Consider the following 9,549-nt stretch of genomic DNA (forward strand, 5'->3'; position numbering starts at 1 on the left):
CGGGATGCCCACGCGCACTCGAATCAATGGCGGCCATTGTAACAACGCCATCTGGAGATTGATGTGGGAATCTTGGAGAACTGTGTAAACGTAACTGTTACTTTTTACTAGCAAAAATTATTAAGCAAATCAACAGATTTAATGAAGGAACACAAAAATAATATTAAATAAAAGTCTTATAAAAGTCTTTTCTGGGAAATTGCATACGTTGTTATAATAAAATTCCAAAAAATATTATAAATGAAACGGATACAAAATTCAGATCTATTGTCAAGAAGACATTAAGGGGGTTGCTCTTCCATACAAACCTACGGACACCCCGCATAGCTTCCACGGACATGTTTTCTTAGAGGATTTTTTGAGAATAGTAAATTATGGATATGCTCTTCAAGCAAAATCCAAAAAAAAGTAACTTTATTGCATCAAAAGTGCAGCGTGATGCAGTAAATTTTGATGCATTTTACCATTGTATGAGTACAACTGACAGTGTTCGCAGCGAGCATGTAGTGACATCTTATATGGGTGCGTGAGTCAGTGTCACAAAATCAAACTATTGTAAATAGGTATCGACTATTTCGTGTGGTCACGTGACCATCACCTTTGGCTCAGATAATACGACAACTAAATGAAGAAAGCATGAGATCACTGAGAGATCAAGTTCAAGTTTCTGAGTCTAGTATTTACTTTTTTTGTTTTTAAATCTGTTATTTTCGGAAGTTGAAACGCCTAAACTATTATTTCTGATTAATGCAAGGACACAAACTATAAGCAGGACGAAAAACAGGTAAGTTACTTTTAAAATTGTCATTTAAAATAATAATTATTTAAGTAACAGACCCAGTCCTCGGCAAAAATACTTTACATACATTATAATGCGGTGCTTCGATCTAGGACAAGTGGTTTTAAATTCAACTTACAAATTCTGAACAGATATTAGTTATTTACTCTTACGTAGACAGTAGCGCCACTAATTTATATAAAGCATATATATTCTCACAATAAAAGGTGCTAGGTGTAATCACTAAACTAATTAGTTAAAAAATAAGGTCTACATTCAACATACATTGCATGTGTATGAATATCAAGTTTAACAGTGAGGCTCAAATAAATTCCTACATATCACGGCATTTTTACGGCCGCTAAATCTAGGCTCAGTGAATAAAAAGGTTTTCACAATCGAAGTACTTTTCGTACCACCTTTTTATTATTATTACTGGCTAGATAAGTAAAATTTAAACGTCATTATAATACATTTTTGTCACAACGTCAAGTCAATGAGATTGATATTCAAAGCAATTATGTTTGAATAATTATGGTTTGAACACAAATCAAGAAGTCAAAAAGTTGGCGGACGAGAGGAAATTAGCAAGAGTGCAACTCTTAAACTATTTATGTATGTACGATTTGATGATGAGGATAACATATGTAATTGAATACACGGGTATGTTAATTTTATCATTTTTGTCAGAAACATTAATATTTGTTACAAGAACACCAGAGACAGGGCTGTAAGAATTTCATTCCTACTGGGTGGCCAAAGTATGGCTTATCGTGTGTACCAAACTTGTGGTCTGCAGCAACCTACTACGAAAACATACCAAATTTCCCTAACTCTTAGTTGCGCCGTGAACATTTTCACTCCATAGAAGTAAGTCGCTTCCCACCGTCTGTCTGCATATGTACGAGTATGTACTGTATGTACTCTATTATGAAGTGATTCAAGATTTTTTATTTTATTTATAAGTGTGAGAAACGGCAAGGGTTATGGTTTTGGAGCATATGTATGGTCATTTCTTTCGCACGCTATGCAACAAGGCCTTGATGCATCTTAACAAGTAAGACAATAAACAACAAGACAATAGAAGAGACAAGAAAATAAGTCTTTGTTAGGAGTGACACAGGTTGTTAATTTTATGCGTATGTGAGTCTGTCTGTGTATCTTTCCGTCGGCCCATCCGTCCGTCCGTCTGTCGATCCGTCCATCTGTCTGTCCGTCTGTCTGTCTGTCTGTCTTTCGAAGTGAACACTACATCATTGATGACATATGGATCCGAGACGTGGTGCTTTACTTTAGGCCTTATAAATAGGCTCAGAGTTGCTCAGCGAGCTATGGAGAGAGCTATGCTTGGGGTTTCTCTACGGGACCGAATCAGAAATGAGGAGATACGTAGAAGAACAAGGGTCACCGACATAGCCAAGCGAATCAGCTCGTTGAAGTGGCAATGGGCCGGCCATATAGCACGGAGAGCGGATGGCCGTTGGGGCCGAAAAGTTCTCGAGTGGAGGCCGCGGATCGGCAAGCGCAGCGTAGGACGTCCACCAACAAGATGGACGGATGACCTGGTTAAAGCCGCAGGTTCACGGTGGATGCAGGCCGCTGCCAGCCAAAGCAACTGGAAGTCTGTAGGGGAGGCCTATGTCCAACAGTGGACGTCCTACGGCTGAGATGATGATGATGATGGTGAATAAAGTTGTACCAACTGTACTTTAGTCGAAAATTTTACTACGACCTTTAAAATTTATAAGTATTTTATTGATAATTAGAAGCAGAGTCTTGGGAAATAGCTCATGTTAGGAGATAGAGAGATCAGAAGAGGTATCGTTAGATTTGTCTCTGTTAGGCACTCCTAACACAGGTGTCACTACACAGGTTGTTAATTTTATGCGTATGTGAGTCTGCAGTCCTGGATTTATAAATAGGCCGTATAGGCCGCGGCCTAGGGGCGGCAGATTTAAAAAAATATTATTTTAGAAAGTTACATAGGGCGGCGGATATAAAGTGGCCTACACTCATAAAAAAACATAAATCCGCCACTGTGAGTCTGTCAGTGTACCTTTCCGTCGCCTCATCCGTCCGTCCGTCTGTTGATCTGTCCATCTGTCTGTCCGTCTGTCTGTCTGTCTGTGTTTCGAAGTGAATCATTGTCCTATTTTTTTAATGATTGTTTACCAACGCACACACCAAACCTTTTATCCTAAAAAGCTGAAATTTAAGATAAGGAAAATATGGGCTTATTATGTACCTACATAAAATTCTACTGGTTCGTAACTATTATTTAGTTTTTAGGGTTCCGTACCTAAAAAGTGCCAACGGAACCCTATTGCTGAGACTCCGCTGTCTGTCTGTCTGTCTGTCCGTCCGTCTGTCACAGGGCTCTATCTCTTGAGTCGTAATAGTTAGACACTTTAAATTTTTACAGGTTATGTATTACTGTGGCCGCTATAACAACAAATACTCAAACCAGAATAATATAAATATTTTAGGGCGGCTCCCATACAACAAACGTGATTGTTTAGCCGTTTTTTGCATGATGTTAATAACGGCAACAGGTAGACGCTTGAAATATTCACAGAATATTTAGCTGTATAATTACTTTAAAAATAAATAAATTAATTAAAATAAAACAAATATTTAAGGAGGACTTCCATACAACAAACTTGTTTTTCTGGCCGTTTTTTTTTTGCTTATGTCTAATGTTGTATAGATAATGGTACGGAAGACATCGTGCGCGAATCCGACTCGCACTTGGCCAGTTTATTTTTAATACCCAGGGTAGGTAGCATGGAATTCAATGTTATATATTTAATTTTACAACTCTATCTCCATATCACTAATCTCTGTAAATTGACATGCAGGCAGAAAGGAATAGCAAAAATCTAAATTCAATATCAGGATATTTTGAAAAAGATAAGTATTGTTCACAAACCGATCTTAATGAAGATGATGATGGTGATGATGATGATGATGATGATGATGATGGTCGTATGTCATCGCTGCCGAATTCTTACTTTATTCAATGAAAGACATGGAGAAACTTTGTCACAAAGACTTAGTTCAGATAGTTTGATATTACGCTGTCCGTCCGTCTATTTCTATAGGATTACTTAAAACTGAAGCAAACTGAAGTGGCAGTGGGCCGGCCATATCAGCCGAAGAACCGATAACTGCTAGGGTAAACGAGTAAAAGCCTAGCGTGGCGTGGGACGCCCTCAGACTAGGTGGAGCGATGATCTTCACTGGGTAGCTGACAGTAACTGGATGAGAGTGGCCGAGGATCGTGCTCAGTGGCGTGCAATTGGAGACGCCTATGTCCAGTAGTGGGCTAAGATAGGCCGATAATGATGATGATGATGATGATGACTTAAAATAAGACAATAATCCCACTCATATTATAAATGCGAAAGTTTGTTAGTCTGTTTGTTTATTTCTTTATTACCTTTTCACGTCTAAATCGTTGAACCGATTAGGATGAAATTTGGGATACAGATAGTTTGAGTCCCGTGGAAAAACATAGGGTAGTTTTTTTTAATCACATAATTCCCGCGGAATAGCTATAAACGAATTCTACGCGGACAGAGTTGCGTGCAACAGTATGTACATTAGGGAATTTACCTACTGATAGTCTGATTTACGTCCTTATGCTGTAACTAAAAGGCATCGGTCACTTTATTCCTCCACCTAAGTATCTTATAGTCTGTCTGCTAATACTATTTCTGTATTTATTAATGCACAATTCCTTTCAGATTCAATGCTAACTAACTGCATATAACTTTGCCTGGAATCATTATATTGCGAAAGTAGCCATGGTGCTGTCATGCAATATTCAAGGTGAAGAAAAGAAGAAACGTTTAATGTTGATATGCAAGAAATTTAGGAATATCCGACTGATTAGATTTATTTATTAACGCTGTGTTAAAAAGTTTGTTCTAAATAAATATGATGTACACAATGAAATAAAGTCTTCGTAGGCATCTTTCTTTTAGCGTTCCGTGGGTGGAAATTTTAGTGGAGATTCTAAAAACAAGAATACCAACAGGTATGTAGTTTTTATTTGTTGAATGAAACTACAGTAATTTCAGATGATGAGATAATAGGGGTACATTATATATAAAGTACTATAAAACCGTACAACTTTGACTTTTGAGATAACTTTGCCCAAGTTGTCATTTTTTTAAATATCTGAAATAAAACAAAATTGACTGATTTGTGACCACTTTGTGACATGCACATTTCTAAATAATTTTTGTACATTTTTTTCCCTTTTGTCACGAATAAATCTTTTCTTTTCCCTCGATATTAGAATATTTCTTTATTCCTGACGGGAGTTACTTCTTCTTTTTAGGGTTCCGTACCCTTCGACTTTTTATGTGTAGTTTTTTTTTTAACTATAGCGTACAATTTCGTACATTTTTTCTGATTTACAAGAAATTAGAAAAGTCGACTGCTTCATAGTGAAAAAGATAGCGCCCGCCAGAAAGTACTTCAAATTAGTAGATTTTTTTTGTTTTTTTTTATAATCGGTTCCATTTTTTGTTAAAAAAATTTTTCATGTACCTACATTTTTTGATGTCAGTGAATTCCATGCGACACCATGTCACCGCCAGGAAGTATGACACTCAACTTCGAAGCTGTCTCACCCTGGAGATTGCGTGGATCGATATTTACTTGAAATCTTATTAACTTATTTATTGTTTTGTCACTAGTAACGTGCTAGCACAAGTCTTTTCGCGATAGTTTTAATCTTCTTCTGCGTGAAACATTGTAGTAGAAAAATAGTAGAATTATTATATGTTCAATTTTTTTAACAAACGAGTTAGTGTTATGCTCTATGTCACAGGATGACTAAATATTGACTATCGATATCGATAATAATATCACTCATGTTTAGACTTTGCTCATGTCTAGCTTTAGAGACATTCTTGACTGAGCCGGCCGCGATAACTGTAGTAGGTAGTATGACGTTCTTTTTAGAGTGTCATTGCTACTGAACTGTCAGGTTGCCTTACAGAAGAAAAGTAAACTCATGTAAAATGACAATCTCGCATACAGATACCCAGAATCAAGAACCAAAATCAGAAGAATTGTATAAGTTCATATATTGATAATTTTTTATTGTGAGCTTACTTTTTTTTAATTATGTGTAACTATTATTACAAATTATATATTTTTAAGCTTCTGGTACCTTGACTTTTGTATTTAGGACTATTGCATGGTAGGTGCACGCGGCTAGTAGCTAATTTTATAAGATCTCCGCTTACAAATTGTATCTTTCGCGTCACTGCTTTTATTATAGTGGCATCATAATAATGTTTGATTTTGAGTTTGCATTATATTATAGGCACTAAGTAAGTATAGAAGTTAGGTTGGTCAAAACTGTCATATTGGCTGTACATTAATTTTCATCTAATCTAGTGTCCCAAATTTCAAATTTGTCAATTTTCAAAATCACTCAATATGCTTGACTGAAATGTTTACATCGTAAAATCTGGGCCATATTGTCCGAAATAAAGGTCGTTACTTATTATTGTAATAGCTGGTTCAGATTTTCGATCACGAACCCATCTGGACCCGGTCATTTGAAAGGCATGGGACCACAGCCAACATATCTAATATAGATGAGATGAGCAGAACTTTGGAGGTCTATCCCCTAATACACTATAAGGATGTGCTAGCGGACAGGCCTCTACAGTTGCCAGATCCGGACAGTAATTCACATGGAGTGGGCTATGGCGTTAATAGGATGCCGCATACAGCATTACCGAGATATGGAGTGAGATAACGGACACCTACCATTCCAATTTTCCAATATCATATAAATTGTACATTTAGTAGACGATGACATTATGCCGTTCACTAAATGGGCCGCTCAAACTATTGACCCCCCGAAACAACGAGGTGTAGTATAATATAATGCTTCAAAAATATATTTCACATACTTTTATTCTGACCTAGAAAGACGTGTAATAATATGTGATATTTTTGATTGGTTCGATTGTATATCTATCTTGTCTTGAGTGGATAGAGATGAACAAAATAAATACTTGAATAATTGAGTGGTTTCGGTGTTACCAGGTTCCTTGACCCTTGATGCGTGGCTTTACTGGTACGTCCATGAGGCACATGTACCATATGACCAGTGATGTAAATAATGGAGTTGTTCTTTCGAAAAAATAATAAACTTTATTACATACATTATAATAATTATTTTTATTCTTGAACCACATTTAGATAAACAATGAAAATTGCTACGGGGATATTATATTACCTTATCATTACTATGGCGACGTGTCAAAAGAACGCTGCACATTGCTTCGGGACAGAGAACTTGTTAATTTGCGGAACCTCATATAAATTGACAACAATATTTTTTACTTTACTTCTGCGCTACGAACCGTGCCCCACAACTACGTCCATGTGAAATATCTATACAATAAGTTTACATACACGCCCGCTCTCTTTCTCTTCGATGTAAAACAATATTTTATTATGTATGTATAGTATATGTCACACAAGCTCGACTAGCTGTCACAAATACCTACTATATAACTATTATTAGGTATTGTGTGATATATATATTATTTCATGTAGGAGGAGGGAGGTGGAGGAGGGCGTGTACTGCATGTTATTATATTATGTAGGAACGTATCACATAGATCTAACTGTGCCGCACGGTTGATAGCAGAGAAACCTAGGGCAAAATTAAATACTGTAGGTTCTAGATGCTGACTAACAGTCAAGCTCAAAAAAATTTAATTGCTAGTGGTACGGTTGGCTTGTTGATTGACTGGACAGCGGGCATATTTAACTTGTATCACAAAGTTTATACCTTTTTTTTGTTCTCAAAGTATTAGCTGAATCTAATGCCGACGTTGTTCACTAGCAGACCTGACCCCCTGATCCTGATAATTATTCTCAAACGCTGTCTAATGCGACGTACTGCATTTTACTTACCCCAAAGAAAAGATTGTATGGTAGAACTGCAACTGTCACAGGCGGAACGGCAGTGATGGGTCTGGTAATTGCAGCCTGCTCGCGTGCACAGACAGATGAGAGGAATAGAGCAACAAAATAATTAAAATAAACTGGAATTAATCAAAATACCACGCACAGGACTTATCACGCTAACGCACACGAGTAATATTTACCTCGACGTTTCGGCAACATTACAGTGGCCGTGGTCACGAGTAGACTGAAGTGTGGGGTGTCAAGTCTGCCTAGCAGCGCGAGTCCTTCGAACTACCCGCACTTGGTCATTTTTATTTGTCACCCCACACTTCAGTCTACCCGTGACCACGGCCACTGTAATGTTGCCGAAACGTCGAGGTAAATATTACTCGTGTCTAAAAATATATTGTTTCCAAAATAGTTACTTGATTTATAATGCATAATAATTGGCATGATAATTGGGATATGAATTTACTGTACCAGCGGGAAAATTACAAATTAATTATACCCACTGCCCTGTCAACCAGACTAGTTAGCCGTAGATACTACAGGCAAAGAGCGATCAAAAAGTAGCAAAGTAAAGACATTCCCTTTTTACTCTTAGTATTTGAGGACATGTAAAACTATTTGAGCATTTCCAAATAAAGTTTGTACATTTGATTTGCGACTCCTATTTGTGATAAAAATTTGCAGGTTTGTAGAGTGAACGATATTGAGTCGTAATAACATAGTCTCTCAAAATGTCCCAATTGGTTTGTATGGAAATTTCCTTTTTTGTTACCAAAACTATGGATTTGCGGTAACAAAAAAGGAACTTTCCATACAAATTAATTGGGACATTTCGGGAGACTATCTACCTGCAAATTTTTACCCAAATCGGAGTCGCAAATCAAATGTACAAACTTTTTTAGAAATGCTCATTTTAGCACTGTAGCTTGCTGTAACAAAGTACCAAACTGTTCAGCTACCTATGAGCTTGACTGCTTCGAATTAGGTTTGATGCAACATCTGTCTCCGATGATGACGTGTCAGCTAAACTGAACGTGCCCGTAGTCTGCAAGTACGACGGATTATTTGCGGTAGTTCTAGTTCCTTCACAAGACCTTGAAGAAAGAACTGCGTTATTTTTCCGCCTTTGTACCTTTGCAAGAACTGAAGATGCTACTGCGAAAGGAACAAAGGCAAAAAAATAAACGCAGTTTTTCCTTCAAGTCTTGTAAAGGAACTAATGCAAAAAAAACGCAATAGTTCCATCGCACGAACATCCAAAGGAAACACTGCCAATAATCCAGTACACACGACTACAAGCCTGCTGGATCGGAAAAAAATCCTAGCAGATAATACTTACAATAGGTAGTTATATGATACCAATCGACAACTGTTTTCGACTCGAAGGTAACAAAGGGAGTGTAGATGATTTTGGAACTGCTCGTAGTCTTCTGCTGATTGTGCCAAATCATCGGTTATGATATCCTAACAAAATCAATTTATAGAGATAAGTAGGTACAAAATTAGCACGGGATAATTTTTACCGCAATTTGATCGGCGCAAGTTATCGGCGAGTGGGTGAACTTTTGCTGTTATGTAAGTATTTCGTAAGTATTTATTTATACCTATAAAGGCAAAACATGGCCTAAAAATGCATGAGATTTGGCAAACGTATTCCTTGAGGATCGCAGAGGTGCAAGAAGTTTTTTTTTTAATTCGAATACCTACACTACAGAGTAGATTTTTTTCTTCAACGGGAGCGAAGCCGCGGGATTAAGCTAGTAATTATATATACGAACTGAGAAATCCAGATGCAGAAGCCTAGATAAACTCTT

General features: G+C 37.1%; 1 long non-coding RNA gene across 1 annotated transcript; it reads left to right on the top strand.

The window, feature by feature from the left end:
* The first annotated feature begins 283 nt into the window (after window positions 1–283).
* LOC141438983 (uncharacterized) lies at window positions 284–9,340 on the top strand. The gene is made up of 2 exons (XR_012452541.1): window positions 284–1,441; window positions 4,525–9,340. It is a non-coding gene; the product is annotated as an uncharacterized lncRNA (long non-coding RNA).
* Window positions 9,341–9,549: the final 209 nt, after the last annotated feature.

The sequence above is a fragment of the Choristoneura fumiferana genome, chromosome 20 (genome assembly GCF_025370935.1).
Source record: "Choristoneura fumiferana chromosome 20, NRCan_CFum_1, whole genome shotgun sequence".
Lineage (NCBI taxonomy): Eukaryota > Metazoa > Arthropoda > Insecta > Lepidoptera > Tortricidae > Choristoneura > Choristoneura fumiferana.